Source organism: Lynx canadensis, chromosome B1 (genome assembly GCF_007474595.2).
Source record: "Lynx canadensis isolate LIC74 chromosome B1, mLynCan4.pri.v2, whole genome shotgun sequence".
NCBI lineage: Eukaryota > Metazoa > Chordata > Mammalia > Carnivora > Felidae > Lynx > Lynx canadensis.
The window spans coordinates 118,465,962-118,484,267 of record NC_044306.2 but is presented as its reverse complement, the minus strand read 5'-3'; positions in this window follow the sequence as shown (position 1 = coordinate 118,484,267).

Sequence of the window (18,306 nt, the reverse complement as noted above, 5' to 3'; positions counted from 1 at the left end):
TCTGGTAAATAATACCATAGAAATATGTCCAAAGTGCTGGGTCACCCCAGAGGAGAGCATGTTTGCTTCTGCCCAGAAGAATGGGTGGCAAGGACACATCAGAAAAGGATTCATAAAGAGGTTGCTGTCTGGGCTGGTCCTTGAAAAATGTGGTTGGGAGGGGACAGCATTCTGGGTATAAGAACTTGCATAAACAAAAAGGCAAGGACACGGACATAAAGATGCCCATATTCAAGAGATGTTGATGAAACAGGACATTTGGCAGGCAGGCAGGCAGGGCAGAAGAATGAGGCGATACAAGGCTGGAAAGGCAGGTGATCACGTCCAAAATTTCTTTAAGCTTCATTTCTAACATTGCTCTCTCACCACGTGTCTCCATATATTGGAGCAGTTGAAAATGTCTACATAAAGAAGAATTTAAGTCAAGTTTAAAATTATTTAGTCAAGTTTGAAATTACTTCAATCGGCCCCTAGTACCTCAATTAGCATTTTAAGAAGTCTGGCAAGGCAGATGCATAATTTTCCTCAGACTTTCTTTAGTGTTAATGTGGGAGAGCATCATATTCTTGAAGCCTGGTCACTAGTGAAAAATGACTCATTTATAAAATCTTAACCAATTTTTGTTCGGATATGGTGTTTTGAATTCCAATGTTACCTAATGCACATATCCCCATTTCCACAATCTAGGTTATCCTTACCTCAAATTCCATGGCTAAAATGGCTTTGGAAAGAATTTGCTGATATGAGAATCTCCTGCCTTTCATTTTATACTATAACTGTTAGAAAAGACTAATAGCTATATGTCTGTCTTGTGTCAGAAATTAGCTTACACACACATGCATACACACATCAGTATCACACCATACTTTCTTGTAGTTTTCATTTCATCATACTTGTATTCATACCACTGAGTTGTAAGCTCTTTGAAGACAAGAGTCTTGCTTTATATTTAGGTCAGTTCCAGGGTGCCTAGAACAGTACCAAACAGACTTACAGCTTTCAGAATGTGTTTGCTAACTGATTTTTCTGATCCTTACCCATTCTTCTTGCCTTTTTTGTTTGTTTAACAAATGATTATAAGCAGAGATAAGTAAATTTAATATACAGATTCATTTGGGCAGTTTTGCCATTTACTTATTGTTTTCTTATTTCTCCCCAACACCCCATCTTCCAAGAGTATACACCTTAAAAATAGTGGCTGATGTGCAGGTAGAGGTATGAAAATGTATAGAGGTAAAATTCTGAGTTCCTATTCCTCTGCCTGTAAAAAGCCAAATAGCCTAACTTTACTTATTTATGCACATATTATCCTAAAGTTCACATAAAGAAAAAAATGTACTGGTCTTTTCACATTCTCATTGGGACTTCAAAACGTAAAGAAATCCCCCACAACACTCAGCAAATTTGCCGTGCCTGGCCTGGTTTGCAATGTTATTAAGTGCTTTACCCTTTCTGAGTGCTTCGCAATAATTTATAAATCACTTTTTACAAAATCCTGAGGGAAAGGGAAGAAGTAATATGGCTATTTTTCTAAATTACCAAATAAGAAAGGAAGAAAGAAGGCAGGAAGAAAAAGAAGGAAACACGTTTAGGGCTCCTACTACCTTCCCTCATTTTTTCTTTCCTGGCTTTACTTACCCCCTTGGTTCATGACTTTTGAGAATATCAGTGCATATTGATATAAAAAGTATGCACAGAGAAGGAAAAATCACAAGCATGCCTCCCACTGCTGAGTGGCACAGGTTCAAAGTAAAACATCCTATCTTAGCCTTCTAAGCCATGGAGCTTAAAGGCCTGGACTCTGGGCTGCATAGTCTCACATCTCACCTCTGCACACTTTAAGTCAGGGCCTCTCACCTCCGTTTTTCTCTGGAACAAGAGGGTTCTTTCCGGTGTGACTCTCCTTTCACTTCCGGGGGAAGCAGCTGCTGCTCTGTCGCCTGTCCTCCACACAACTCAGCAAAATGCTGAGTATTCCTTCCTAGCACCCCTCTTCTGCCTTTGAATCAGATTCCCCTTCAGCTGATTTCCTGGATTGCTCCCTCCTAACTTTGCCTGCATTCTCGAATCCCTTTGCTCCTCCTGCTCTGATTTCAGAAAAAAGCTTACAACACAGGACTTCACCCTAACCCTCATGCATCCATGACACAACACCTTATTTGAGAGGTTCTCGTGGTCTTTCTATAACTATGTAAAATACTAAAGGCCTAATTGGCCATTCTACCTCATTAACAGTCTCTCCTTTATCTGAGATTATTCTACCATCCAAACTTACAGTTTATGTGCTGACCTGATGTCTCCTCTCCCATTTTAGAGTAAAAAGAATTATGGGTTTAAGTATCAGGTTTTCTTTAATAAAGAAAAGAATAATTTCTTGCTAAGTAAGAAGAGAGAATTTGTGTTTGGCAGGGGAGGCTCTCAGGAAACTAAGGAGCACAGTGAGAGTAGAGAGCAATCACTTCCTATACTGTGCCAGGGACTTACACAGGATACAGGAATTACTCCTTCTTTCTTTTTCTCCCTTGTAGACAATTGCTCTCAGGATATGAAAAGAAACTGCTTTTATGCCTGAGCTTAGGTCTAGGTCAAGGAATGAATCACCACATACACTATAGTTTTCTAGGACCTCCTGGTACCACTGTACATGGCTGGGCCATGTCATTTGGCTTCTATTTTATTAATCAATGAACATTCGCAGACAATAGTATAACCTGCAGCTCAGATTAGCACTTTGCCTTCATCTTTGCCCACTTAGTAAATTATATCCTTGTGGAATAATCCATAATTTTGAAATTTATTCATGCATATTCATTCTTTCAACAACATATTGTCAAGTACTATGGTAGGGTGGATTTGTGGTCTTAATTCTTCATACCACTGTAGTTTATTATGCATCCTCATTGTTTCCATGGCCTCATGGTGAGAGAAGTGTATACTTATGCCCCTTGACTTTAGACTTGGACATGTGTCTTGCTTTGGACAATGGAATATAGTGCTCATGACTTAAGTAGGGCTTTCAATTGTGCTGTATTTCTGCCATTGATGTGAAAAGAATAACCATGTTCCCTCCATCTAGTGGGTCTCACAGAATATGTTATGTGGTACAGAGGTGCCTCAGTCAACCCACAGACCTGCAGACTAGAGTAGCATTCTCCCACCTGATCCCAGATGCATGAATGGAAATATATATATATATATATATATATATATATATATATATATACATGTATTATTACAACCATTGGGTTTTGAGCTGGTTTATTATGCAGAACATAATTTTCTTACTCGCTGACTAATTAATATAGGCTCTAAGCTAGGGACAGGAGCCACAAAATAGGATAAAGAGTTTTTAGCCTCTTCAGGTTCATAGTTTATTAACACAGATATATGTATAAACAAATAACTTATAATGATAACATAATTTTACAGAGAGGAATGAAGAGGCATGTAAGAGTACAGAGTTGAGAACATTCTGTCTTAACAGGTTGGGGGAAAGTTGTGCATGGAAGCAAAAACATTGAAACATTCAAAACATTGAAACAAGGGAGAGGAACAGTGAGGATATTTCAGGCTGGAGAATATAAGACAGGACACCACTGGCTAAATTAGGCTCATGCAGATGACCAAAGAGACCTTTTCAGACTCTATTAAAAGTTACTCTTAACCATTGATCTATAAATGGTGCTGAAAATAGGCAAGAGTTCATAATAAATGGAGGATCAGTTAAGAAGGAGAGGTTGAATTTGTGGTCTTAATTCTTCTTATACAAGTATAACTGGGAAAATAGAAACTGATATCACTGCTACCAATGTAGACAGGGACCTCAAGTGGGGAAAATAAATCCTTGCAGTACTGACCTTATTGAGCTTGGCTGTTCAGAATGCATGTTGAACAACTGTTTGAAGATTATCAGTTTGAAGGACTGCCAAATCGTTTGGCAAAGAGAGATGCCAAGTCTTGGTCTGGCCTTTATCCTTAGGGATTATCTAACTCAAACTTTTCATCCACAGATGGGACAACTAAGACTCAGAAGATCAAAATTTGCCCAAAGTGAAAATCCTGAAGCCAGAAACCCAGTCTTATTTATCACTCTTGATCTCTTTTCACCATACTATACTTCCTGCCTTAAATTTGCCACAGCATTCAAGGAATGGGAATGTCTGCACTGAGAGAAGGATTACAGTTGAAATTAAGAATATGTATCTCTTAAGAAAGATGTAGGAGACTTAAGAGAATAGTCCATGCATGGAGACATCTACAGTATCATGCCATCCTTTATAGGAATGTTGGGTGTTTAAATGGAGCTTTAGATGAAGACCTTCAGAATGCCACTGCCCAAGGTTTTGGGAAAGAGGCTTATCTTAGGGGTAGAAAGGGATGCGGTAGACATTGATAGGTACAGCTCCTGAGGAACATACCCAGCCAGGAAGAAACTACAACCGGGCTACCATCTTAGCCAAGTTCTAACAGAGCAGTAGGTAGTTAGATGCCTTCTAGTTAGATACAATTTACAAAGAAAATGGGAATATTCTTTTATTTTAAAGGACACAACGTGTCAATATTAACTTTTGGGAGAATCTAGAAGCTATAAAAGCATTACTCTGTGTTCCTCTCCTTTTGAGAACATCCAGTATCTTCCATAAAGTTAAATATTTTAGTAAAAGAACTGGAGCCCTCTTCCATAGCAGAATAAAATGTTACCCATTATTACAGATAGTTTAGATTAAAAAAAAAAAACTCAGGAGCAGAGAACAGATTTTTCCTAAACTATAACATTTCCAGTTGTACATATTATAGTGAGCCATACTGAATAAACAACAATTAGTATTAACTGGGGAAAAGTGCCTCCAAGATGGGACATTGCCTTCCTGTTGCTGTGGCTGTTTCACTTCACGTTGTCATAGGGTAGATTCCTTATCTTTTCCATATCTGTCCAGGGGAGATGGTTTGGGTTCTGAGCCCTCATCTCTAAATGAAAGCTGAAACTTTGATCGAGTGTAGACTTCAACTGAAACTAATGTAACACTGTGTGTCAACTATCCTCAGAAAGAAAAAAAAAAAAAAAAGGTCTAGTTCATTCCAAGGGAAATGACCTTAGCTTTGGGTGAATTCAATAAAAATAGAAAATTCTGAAGAACTGTTATCAATACACCACCAGAATGTTGACTTCAAAAAATGTTCCCTTTAAAGAATATAAAGGTCAAGTGAAAACAGTTACTGTGACAAAAAGTGGAGGCAAGTAGGAGTATTTGAAAAATAGGTATTGATCCCAAGCACCATCCACAAATTCAGAAATATCTCTAAGACTAAATATCTGCTATGGGTTCCTGATAAGCATAGTGAACCCAATAGATAAGCTGCTATATTTTAAACCTATTTATCCCTGAAACAACAACAGAAAGATTCACTCACATCCTCCTTTTGTCCCTGAACTCTGGCCTCCATGTTCTGCTCTAATTAAACTCCCTTCATCACCCTGTCTCCCCAGCTTTTTCAGACCCTTCTATAAACAGGACTCAGATGTCTGCTTCTTCATGACACCTTTCTTCTAATGCTTCTTGGCATCACTCTGTGATCATTTCACTGTCAAGTCAAATTCAATTTATCATAAAAATACCAAAGTGGTGTATCCCTCTTTCTTCAGAGTGGGTCCCAGCATGATTTCCGTAGAAAGCATCCATGTCCTTCCTTCATTTATGTAGCAAAACCTCTTCACAGTTCTATTTCACTATTGCATTTCAGTCTTCTTAACCTCTTCTTGCCTTCTCAAGATCATTTTTTTCTCCATCATTAAATTCATTTTTCCTCTTCTCTACACTTTCTTCCTTGACGTTCTGAAACCCTAATTCATCTTCAATTCTATGTATTCAATAGTTAATATCTTCAGATTTGACCTCTCTCCTAAGATTTTACCACATATTTCCAATTGTCTGCTAAATATCACTACTTGGTTACTCCACATATACCTGAAACCCAATAAGCCAAGACAGAACTTACTGTTTTTCTGCACAAATCCCATCATCACTGTTTCTGTCAACACTGTGACCATTTTTCTTGGGCATGAAGCTCCAGCAATCTCAATAATTGTTTTCTTTCCCTTGCTCCAATCACTTCCCATTCTAATCCAACCACTTGCTTAGTAATTTTGAATCTACATTTTTAATATTTCCCTCACCCACTTTATTCTTTCCAATCTCATTACCTATATCCTAGTACAGGCCCTTATCATTTCTCTCTTGATTTATTTCAAGGGTTTCCTAACTGAAGTCCCCTTTTACATGAACTCATTTAAAATATGGCCAAAATATTTCTAAATAATGCAATTCTCTGATAATGTCATTTCTTCCTCTTCCCTCAGATCTCTCAGTGTGACTCCTTTATGTTCCACAGCCTAATATTTAAAGCATTAAGGCTCTCACTGACCTCACTCTCAAGCTTATTTCCTACTTACTCTCCATATAACCACAAGATAAGCTGAACTTAACCACTGGGTTGTTACTCATTAGGGTATAAAGTTGGAAGTTAGAGATTGTTGTTACTATGTTGGTCCTTCTGTTGAATTTGTTCTTCCCAATCACCTTTATATATCCAAATACTAGTAATTCTGCAGGGCCTAGACCATTGGCTTTATAAGTACTTTCCACAACTAGAAATAACTTCCACCCTAAAATTCAACATTTCTCTGGGCCTCTGTATCATTTATTTTGGATTATTAAATGTATCTCTCCTACTAAATCGTAAGCTCCTAAGAGTAGACCTATTTCTAATGAACACTGTATTTCTCAGAGAATATACTCCCATGCCAATAATGTAGCAAGAATTCAATAAGAGTTTGCTTAAAGTGCAAACGAATAATCACAGGGGCACCTGGGTAGCTCAGGTCATGATCTCAGTTCATGAGTTTGAGCCTTTCATCTGGCTCTGTGCTGACAGCTCAGAACCTGGAGCCTGCTTCGGATTCTGTATCTCCCTTTCTCTCTGCCCCTACCCCTACCCCACTTGCTCTCTCTCTCTCTCTCTTTCAAAAATAAATAAACATTAACAAATTTAAAAAAAAAACAAAAAACAAATGAATAATCATGGATAACTTTTTTTTTTTGAAGAGTGGGTGCTCACTGTTACATGGAAGTGTGGCTTTGTTCTCCATTTTTTTAATAAAAAAAATAAGTTCAAAGTGGTGCTGTAACTTGCCTAAAGTCACACAGTAAATGTCAAGACCACATTCTCAAATTTATACTTCTAACATAGATCTTTCTCTTAGTTCCAATTTCATATGTCCAATTGGCTTCTGTACATTTCCATGTAGGTGTTTCACACTCTTCTTTTGTTACAACTCTACTACCTATCCATTATAGTCCATTCTCTTCAATTTGGTCTAGACTATCATGACTTGATATCCAGGCAACTTAATTTGTTCAATAACTGACACCCTTCCCCCATTCTTTTTTAAATTCATATTTAAATTAAATTAAATTCTTATTTAAATTTGTCCCACATTTATCTTTCTAAATCACCACCTGTAATACTGTCACGATCTTGTTCCAGTATTTTCAATGTCTTTCTACTTATGAAAATAAGCCCTGTCTTCTCTGTCTAGCAACCAACAAATTTGGCTTAACTATGACTCCAACAAATTGCTCCAAACATCCCCAACTTCTCACCTCCACACCAAGCAAACTAGTCTCTTCATGGCATTTGAACATACCATGTGTATTTCTGCCCCCCCTCCACCCACTGGAATTATACACAAAGTCCTGCTTCAGTGAAACATACTTCTTATTCCTACCTACTTGTCAAAGCCTAAAGAGACCATATAATTAATTTTTCTTCCAAACTGGGACTCCTATGGAGGGGGGCATGGAAGGTGGGAGGAGGGGTTGATTACTCAGGGACTATTTCAGGTAAACCAGCATGTAAAATTAACCTACTTAATGCCTACATATCTTTTCACATCTGTGTCAAGTCTCATCTCTCCAAAAAATTTCCAGACTCCTGGTCCTTAAGTAACTGCTTTCTTTTTTTAGAGCAATTTTGTGTCGTGGCAAAGCAAACCAAAGTCAGAATTCTAAGACAAAGAAATGAATCCCAGCCTTCCTGCTTATGAACTGTGTGATCATGAGCAGATCCCTTAAATTCTCAGGGATTCTGTCCTCATTTGGAAAGGGGATTATTGTTCCCATTTCTTTTCTTCCCTGTAGTAGGATCCACATCCTTGGCCTTGAAACTTTGTAGTCCCTTCCACTGTGGGTGGAACATACTTCCTTCTCCCACTGATGTTGGCTTTGGCCATCTGACTTGATTTAGCTGATGAAAGGTTAAGAGATATGTCATGAGCAAACGCTTTAAATGTGCTTTCATGGCTGTGTTTTCCTTCCTTTTGTGCTCCTGTGATCCACTTTAAGGATAGCATGCCCTGGGAAGCACTGCTTCTTTAGCCTGGGCCTCAGAATGACATATTTAAGTAGAACTAAACCTAACTAGAAGCTAGAGTCAAGTATTACCCCCCTCAAGGCCAGACAAGCCCCCACAAGATCAGGAAACGAAAAGCCACCTACAGATCAAAGGTCAAGAGAAAAATGTAGCTATAAGCCACTAAGATTTAGGGTTTGTTACATAGTTCTGTTTCAGCCCAAACTTATATAACCATCTTACCTACTTTTTTGAAACTCAAATAATTTATTTACGTGAAAATGATTTTAGAAATTGCAAATCACAGTTAAATGTTATTTACGATCATGGCTACTCAGTATTATGAATTTTATATACATATCTGTGTCTCCGTATCTAAACTATAAAATGTTAGAATTATATAAAATAATTATGTAACTATATAAGAAACAATTACATAAGATGTTACATAGGAATAATAACCATGTAAGAATTATATAAAAAATATAATTATTTCACATATTTGCCAAAGTGTGCTGCAAGGCACCTTACCTGAAGTGGGTACTGGGGGAGTACTCTACTGCTACCATGATGCTCCTCCTCACAAATATAGTGTCTCTATTTTTGTTCTTTTTGATCTTTATGATATTTGCATGAGGCAGTATAAGATTTTATTAAAAAGGTGGATTATCAAATCAAACAGATGGATTTAGGGGCACCTGGGTGGCTCAGTTGGTTAAGCGTCTGACTCTTGGTTTCGGCACAGGTCATGATCTCAAGATTTGTGAGATCAAGCCCCGTGTGGGGTTCTGCACTGAGAGCAAAGAGTCTGCTTGGGATTCTCTCTCTCTTCCTTTCTCTTTCCCTCCCCCACTTGTGTTTGTGCTCTCTCAGAATAAATAAACATTAAAAAAAAAACAGAGGGATTTGGAAATTGTCTCACTCATTATTTATAGCACTTTGCATAAGTTGCTTAAACCCTCAGTGCTTTAACTTCTTTCCTTATAAACCAAATAATAATGATAATAATATTACCTTCCTAAGTTAATTTAAAATTCATTAAAATAAGTCATTTAGTGCAGTGACTGTCACAACTCAAAGCATCCAATATATAGCTTTTATTATCCATATAGTAAGTGTTCCTTTCTCCTCTCCAGAAATTTCTAAGCTGAATTCTAAGACAATTCTATATTCTCCAGAAAAGTGTAATTCTCTTTATGATCTTCTAAACAGACACACATACGTGTGCACGCACATACGCATGCATGCACCCCTCTTACTCGTAAGATTTTCCACAATTAGTTGGGGGAAAGTGACAAGAGAAAGTCATCTTGAAGGTCCTGTGTTCTCTCTTTGTTCTGTGGCCTTGTTCCTGATGTTTCCAATGCCTTAAAATAATGCACATCTCTATTTACCTAAGTAACGCTTCATCAGTCTTCAGATTTCTACTTAAAGGACACTGCCAAGTGTAGGTTAGACACCTCCTTTATAAAAGAGCTTTCATGAAATCCTAGTTGAGGGCACTTAAACAAGGAATTGAAATTGCCTTTTGACTGGTCAATCTTCCCAACTGTACTATAAGGTCTCTGAGGGCATAGGCTATGTTCCTTACCCTTCACCAGCCCCCAGCTCAGTCTGGACACATATTAAGTGCTTAAAGATGAAAAAGACAAAAAGAAAAAGGAAGTAAGGAAAGGAAGAAAGGACAGAGAGGGAGAGACGGAGACAGTAAGAGAAGGAAGGATGCAAGAAAGGAAGGAGGAAAGAAAGGTTATATTTATTTTCTTTGTTCTCAGAAAATAATGTTCAAAGAATAAGGCGGTTACTATAATATCATCGAAACTTATTTTCCATCCAAACCTAAATTTTTCTTCAAATCATATGTCAGTGTGTTCTCTTCCTCTCATCAGACTAGTAGGATATTTATTTTAAAATGCCAACTCATCATAAAACCTATTTGAAGCGAAATGGAACAAATGGAGTAAGGTAGATATACTGAAATTCTGATTCCCCCCTCCCCCTCCCCCTCTTCTTCTTTTTTCCTCTTCTCCTCTTCCTCCTCCTCCTCCTCCTTCTTCTTCTTCTTCTTCTTCTTCTTCTTCTTCTTCTTCTTCTCCTTCTCCTTCTCCTTCTCCTTCTCCTTCTCCTTCTTCTTCTGCTTTAAGGCTCTGATCTGTTAAACAAAAAAACCTCTAGCAACAGACAAATATAGAACATTTATTGCACCCACTTTTTACAATTAAGAGCAAGAAACTTTAAGCATTATTCATTTAAAATACCTGTGCTTCATATTTATAGATAGGAATTAGGGATGAGACTGGATCTGGTTAGCAATAGGTGAAAAAGACAAAAATAGAGCAGTGGAAAAAGACAATATAAAAGGAAGAAGAAATGGAAGATGAGGTAATGTTTGCTCAGGGCTCTTCAGCTGTTTCCATCCTAAAGTCTAAACATTCCCTCTGAGCATGAACAGAAAAAAGATCTAACTGATTCTAAAGTATTCTCTGATACCGAGGAGCAGAACTGGAGTGATATGCCTCCGGAATTTGATGAAATCTAGTTGAAATTAACATACAGTCATCAAACCAGCAATTCATCATCTTTGGCCAAAGGAATAATAGATCAAATGTTAATCAATAACATCAAGTAACAGATTTCACTTTTCTTAATTTAAGCAGACAAATATTACATAAGATTTTTCTGTGCTGCCTTTCTGTTCTAATATTTTCTAATAACAACCTTCAAAACTGATTCAAAGAGTTCAAAGAAAGAGTAGCAAAAACAATTGGGAAAAAAGATCTCAGCAGGTCTAACTGTCCATATGTGTCATAAAAATTTATTTGTCTGAAGGAGAATCATCCAGTGCCTTGGTCACAAAATACACAAAGAATCACTAGGGTTGGCATGTTAATGTACATTAACTTCTACTATATAGATGTACTCAGGTTTCCTCATACACTTACTTTTCTGTTGTGTGCCTGGCAAACAGAAGTCTCTCAATAAGTGTTAGCAAATGAAAAAACAAGATTGAATGAATGATCTTCTGATTAATCATTAGGGCCAGGGTTATTGTTGACTCCCCAGTGTGCCCTCAAAGTTGATTCCTCTAGAAGTAGTGAAACTGAATGAAGACAGCCTTGCAGAGGAGGAGAGATCGTTCCTATGGACCACCTGACTGCAAAGCCACTCATCTAAACCAATGCTGCAGCAACCAGTGCCAAGTGGATGGGGAAGGATCAACGTACAGTTGGCTGTCTGGACCCATCACGGGATTGGATTCCCACCACGGCCCATTGTTACATTTATTGCTGACAACGTAATTAACTGGCTAACTCCTTGTTTTTAAATTGGTCATCCTCAGTGGACAGCTGCACTGGGAGCTTGTACTAATCAGTGTCTCTGACAGGAGTGAGCTCCATAGGCCAGCACTGCAGCAGACCCTCTGTGAGGTCATCCCTTGCTGCTGCACGGAAAACACTCTTCACTCTCTCTTCCCGGGGCCATTAACAGGCTTCCTCATGCCCAGGAAACACACAGCATTTATTTCTGAGCGCTTCTCTTTCTGAAGTATAATCCAATGGAAAAAAAAATCATTTCTCAGTTTCCTTTTCCAGTGAGAATTTCTTAATATAGACTGAAATATCACCTTTAATAATCACTGTAGAAAAAGATTGCAAGAACTCCGTTAGATATTACCCAAATTGGCAAATTAAAAGGGAAGCGAGAGGTCATGTGAGAGCATCAAAACACTGTTTTAACTCATCAAGTATATATTTTTATTTCTGTACCATGAAGAATGATCTTTATTTTGTTCACGGTATGATGAGGATTAATTAAATAACAGTTGCAGGATATTTTATATCAAAGAATCCTAAAGATATTTTTACAGTGAGAATGCCTCATGTATCAAGTACAGGTTCCCTAGGTAGTAGCATGAGACTGGATTCATGGCATAGGCAACAATCTTTCTGCTGGTCTCACGCGTCTTTCTTCACTTGTAAAATGGAAGTCAATGTGCTTCACTGATCATACTTCTACCTGATTGAGTAACCTCGGGAAAATCATGCAACAGCCCTGCTCCTTAGGGCTTAATCTATAAAATCAGAGGACCAAACACAGCGAATCTCTAAAATTCTGACTCTACCTGGATATGGAGGCAAGTAAAAATTTTAATGTATTCTTCAAATTAATAAAATACATATGAATATGCAATGTAAGCAACACGTACTAACTAAAAATACAGAAGAGTCTTGAGTTCTTTTTATTATCACAAATATCAGTGTCCATGATTTGACAGTTTACTTGTGAAAAAGTCCCTTACATTTTCCTTTTTCTGCTTTGCTAATTTTCCATTCTGTATTCCAAGGCAGGCCAATAGCTTGCAATGAAATCAGGTTAAACATTGATCTTCCGCCCTGACATTGCATTAACTTTTCTAATAAACATCTCCACTGTGTCAACCAGCACTGTGTTTACATATTGAGCCCAGCAGCCAATTGTCTTGCTTCCTTTAGATGCTTTTGAACTCCACAAGGAATCTTATCTGGAAGACGAGAATCATGCATCTGCCGTGTCTTTCAATTTTGTATTTCAGATTAACTGCTCCTTTTCCTCCACATTCTTAAGGCTTTCTAAGAAATTTCCTTCCCAATTCACTTGGTAAGTGCCTGCTCCGGCTGTTATTCTTTAATGAATTCATGTCTTTTCTCCTATTTTTCCCAGGCCTCCCGTGTTATCTGGAGTCAGGATTCTGAGCTCTGACCTCCCTCCTTGTTCCACTGCCTGAGGAGAATGGAAGGCAGACACTCAGACTTCAAATATCCTAGATCCAGCTTTGGCTGGGATGAGGCCAGGATTGGGGTGGAAATAAGCACTGCATTTAAAAAAAAAATATTTACAGCTTTCTGAAAATTAACTATTTCTGTTCAGATCCAGGGGCTTAGTAAAAGTTCTAAGAACCAGTGGATCTGCCTAAAGATCCCTGATCAAATACTCTGTCTTTTGGTTTTATGAGACTCTTTGTTTAGGGATTAGTTTTCATATCTGCAAATTGAGCCAATGCTTCTTGCTTCACTAAAGCCATAGTCAAAAGGCGAACTACCAGAGAAGGCTGGGGAAAAATTGCCCCATGAAGTGAAGCAAAGCCTTTTTTCCTGAGTGACTTCCTCTCTCCAAATGTCAAAGGAAAACATCACAAAGTATGGGACTGAGTCTCTCTCTAAAGGACATTTAATACCTCATTCTTGGAGACACAGTCTAAAATTTAAGGGTTGTAATTACTGGTCAGGTCATAAAAGGTACTGCATGATACCCCCTATTTTAGCAAGAGTATCTAGGGACAACTGCCAAAATCTTGTATGCCTAGAAAAATGTCCTATCTACATATGCTGAACCAGATCAATCAATCACAAAATCGAGTAGTTATAATGAAAGATTCTCTAGGGGCGCCTGGGTGGCTAGGGTCGGTTAAGCGTCTCATTTCGTCTCAGGTCATGATCTCACAGCTTGTGAGTTCAAACCCTGCATCGGGCTCTGTGCTGACAGTTCAGAGCCTGGAGCCTGCTTCAAATTCTGTGTGTCTCTCTCTGCCCCTCCCTTGCTCACTCTCTCTCTGTCTCTCAAAAAAAAAAAAAAAAAAAAAAGAATAAACATTAAAAAAAAAAATAAAGATTCTCTAGACTAATCCCCATTTGCTAAGAGGGTATTTACACCAGATGTTACATTACATACTTAACATACACCTCAGTTATGTGATCCTTATAACAACTCTATGAGATACATTTGTCATTCCTATTTTATGGATAGGAAAGTTCTGATAAGCTCAGTAACTTCTCCAAAGTTGCATATCTACCACATTTACCAGAATTGTAGTGCAAATCTGCCTGACTCTGAAAGCTCTTTGCCATTCTGTTCTCCTGCAGAATAGCCACACTAGTAGAGAGCAGTAAAGAATAGTGATACATACACAATGAGAACCTTCTTATAGTATCCCCTACATGCAGAGGTTCTTTCTTCCAAGGGAGTTTTGACCCTGCCCTTATAGTACCTTGAATAGACTCATGTCAATACTGTCAATTCATTGTTTTGGGATTTGAAGTCTCAGAGCCAGAAAGAAAGAAAGTAAAACATAATGGATATCTAAATATTGGCTCTCCATTTTACTATCTTGCCCTGAACAAGTTACTAAGTATCTCTCATCCTATTTTTTTGTACTTCTTAATCCCCATCACCTATTTTATACATTCCCCCACCTGCCTCCCCTCTGGCAACCATCAATTTATTTTCTGTATTTAAGACTCTGTTTTTCTGTTTGTTCATTTGTTTTGTTTTGTTTTTTAGATTCCAAATATAAGTAGAATCATATGGTATTTGTCTTGTTCTGTCTGACTTATTTCACTTGGTGTAATACCTTTTAGGTCCATCCATGTTGTTGTAAATGGCAAGACACTATTCTTTTCTATGATTAACATTCCATTATACACACACCCCACATCTTCTTTATCCATTCATCTACTGATACTCATTTGGGCTGCTTTCATATCTTGGCTATTGTCAACAGTGCTGCAGTAAACATGGGGTGAATGTATCTTTTCATATTAACGTTTTCATTTTCTTTGGATATATACCCATAGTGGAATTACCGAATCATCTGATATTTCTACTTTTTAATTTTTTGAGGAAACTTCATGCTGTTTTCCACAGTGGTTGTACCAGTTTACATTCCCACCAACAGCTCTCCACATTCTCTCCAACACTCGATATTTCTTGCCTTTTTGATACTCACCATTCTTGTCAGTGTGAGGTGACATCTCATTGTGATTTTGATTTGCATCTGACCCTAATTTTTTTTTTACCTACAAATGAGAATAAACTATTACCAATGTGAGAGTTTTTAAAAGGATAATAAAATCAGAGACCTTGAGAATAATCTTTTGCACATATAGGCACTTAGAAAATTTTGCTTTTTTGCCTCCCTTCTCCTTACATATCAACCTGCTCAATGTACCATGGCCTCTTCAGAACAGAGACCATGGAAAATCACATTCACATCTCCAGACAAAATGCTTAACACAGGTTTGCTATTCCATGACCTAAAATGATTGGAAAACATTTATAATTACTTTGTTTACAACTCTAAGAGGTGTTGTAAACTTTAGGTTTTGGAATATATATTTACTGATTTTTTAAAATATGCATTATTTTTTACATGTTATAGTCAGCCTCTTGCATCCTCTAAAAGAGGGCTTTTTTGGCTTTCTTTGAATCTCAGACCAAGAGGATTAGAACACCCCATAAAATTTCCCAGGCTACCTGGACAAAGGGCATGCTTCTGGTAATTGGTTGATTTTGCATTTCACAAATAATTTTACATGTTTATTAGTTTATATTAAATCATTCATTCACTAAACCAATATCCATTAATGTCTGTATTATCCCAGTTATACAAATGTAATTAGGACAAATATCTGCTTTGGATATTTTTATAGTTTAATGATGTAAGACAAACATATTAACAAATAAATTAAAACTGAATGTGATAACTTCCACAACGTATATGAAAAAGAATTACAAGAGCAAAGAAGACATTTTAAAACTTTGTTTCACTTCTGTCACTGCAAGTGAATTTTTCTCCACAGTCACATTGCATTTTCTTTACCTTCTCCTCAACATTTTTCAGTAAAGTTTGAAAATTTTCTATTTAAAATTACTTATATTTAAGGTTTTTTGTGCTTTTTTTTGCTTTCCCTTTTTAAACATAGAAATTTCAAGGAAACTTTGACTTTTATGAAGTATTACTAAATGCTTCTATTTTTCTTTCCACATTAAGTGTAAAACTGCACTATGAAGAAGCTGTCTTCCAAAATGTTTTCTCTTTTACTTTCAGATACATAAAATGAAAAACATCTGTGTCCCTAAGAGGCTATTTTGTTTAACTAGCATAAATATGTTAGCCAGGTATTTCTGGTTTTTTTTAATGTTTATTCATTTTTGAGAGAGACAGACAGAGCATGAGCAGGGTAGGGGCAGAGAGAGGGAGACACAGAACCCAAAGCAGGCTCCAGACTCAAACCCATGGATGGTGAGATCATGACCTGAGCTGAAGTTGGATGCTCAACTGACTGAGCCATCCAGCTCCCTATCTTTTTTAAAGTTTATTTATTTGAGAGAGAAAGAGACAGTGAGCATGAGTGAGGGAGAGGCAAAGAGGGAGACAGAGAATCCCAAGGAGGCTCTGCACTGTCAGCGCAGAGACCAATGTGGGGCTTGAACCCACGAATCATGAGATCATGACCTGAACTGAAACCAAGAGCCTGACGCTTAACTGACTGAGCCACTTAGGGGCCCCAGCCAGGTATTTATCTTAAATTTCATCCTCCTCAGCTTAATATGTTACATCCATACCAGTTTCACAACTGGTCAACTGTTTCTATTACATATGTTTTAATTATCTACTGTTGCATAGCAACCTACCCCAAATGTAGTGACCTATCATTCTCTTATCATTCTGTGACTTGATTGGACTCAGCTGGATGGCTTATCTGTTCCACATGATGTCAACTAGGACTTGACCGGGCTACAACACCCAAAGTGGCTCCCTCACAGGGCTGGAAGCTCTTGCTAGCTGTTGGCCAAGAGAACTACTGACAAGCATGTCTTCTAAATTGTCCTCCACATGATCTTTCTATTTGGCTGGTTTCTGAGAGGGTACCACTCTCAGAAAGTGAGCATTTCAAGAATAAAGAAGCAGAAGCTGATGGTCTCTTAATGTCTCTTCTCGGTTGCACTCTGTTGATCAAAGACCAACCCAGATTCAAGGAGACGGGGACTAAATACTCCTTTTGGTATGAAGTGTGGTTCATAGAGAGGAGAAATTGGTGGTCATTTTTCCATATTGGGTATTAAATATAAATACTAGTTAACTTCTAGTGTTTTCTTCACAAATTATTCCCCTTTATATTTTACTTACATACATTTTCCTCCTATGTGTATGAATTTAAAAGCAGTGACCTCTTTCTCTGTACTAACCTAAACACATAAGTTGATGGCTGTTTTTGTCTTCAGTGAATATATTAAATGATACTGGAGACCTGATGTCTTTTAGACATTTAGGTAAATATTTCAAATTTAGAATTCTAATCTCTACTTTTTCTTTATCTTCTTTGGAATTAAAGAGAAGCTCTCAGACCTGAAATATACCAAAGGGGGCAGTTAGGAGGTGGATAATGAAATTTTATTGCAAATATTAATTTCCTCTCTCAGTTCATATATTTTGAATTCTCAAAAATAAATATAAAATTATTTATTACAATTCTATCATAGTCTTAATTTAATTTTATTTTTTTAATTTCCATTTTTAAATTTTTTAAATTTTTATTTATTTTTTTATAATTTAACTTTATTTTTTATTTTTTAAAATTTACATCCAAATGAGTTAGTATATAGGGAAGCAATGATTTCAGGGGTAGATTCCTTAATGCCCCTTACCCATTTAGCCCATCCCCCCTTCCCACAACCCCTCCAGCAACCCTCAGTTTGTTCTCCATATTTATGAGTCACTTTTGTCCCCCTCCCTGTTTTTATATTATGTTTCCCTTCCCTTATGTTCATCTGTTTTGTCTCTTAAAGTCCTCATATGAGTGAAGTCATATGATTTTTGTCTTTCTCTGACTAACTTCACTTAGCATAATACCCTCCAGTTCCATCCACGTAGCTGCAAATGACAAGATTTCATTCTTTTTGATTGCCGAGTAATACTCCATTGTGTGTGTATATATATATATATATATATATATATATATATATATATATACATACCATGTCTTCTTTATCCATTCATCCATCAATGGACATTTGGGCTCTTTCCATACTTTGGCTATTGTTGATAGTGCTGCTATAAACATGGGGGTGCATGTGTCC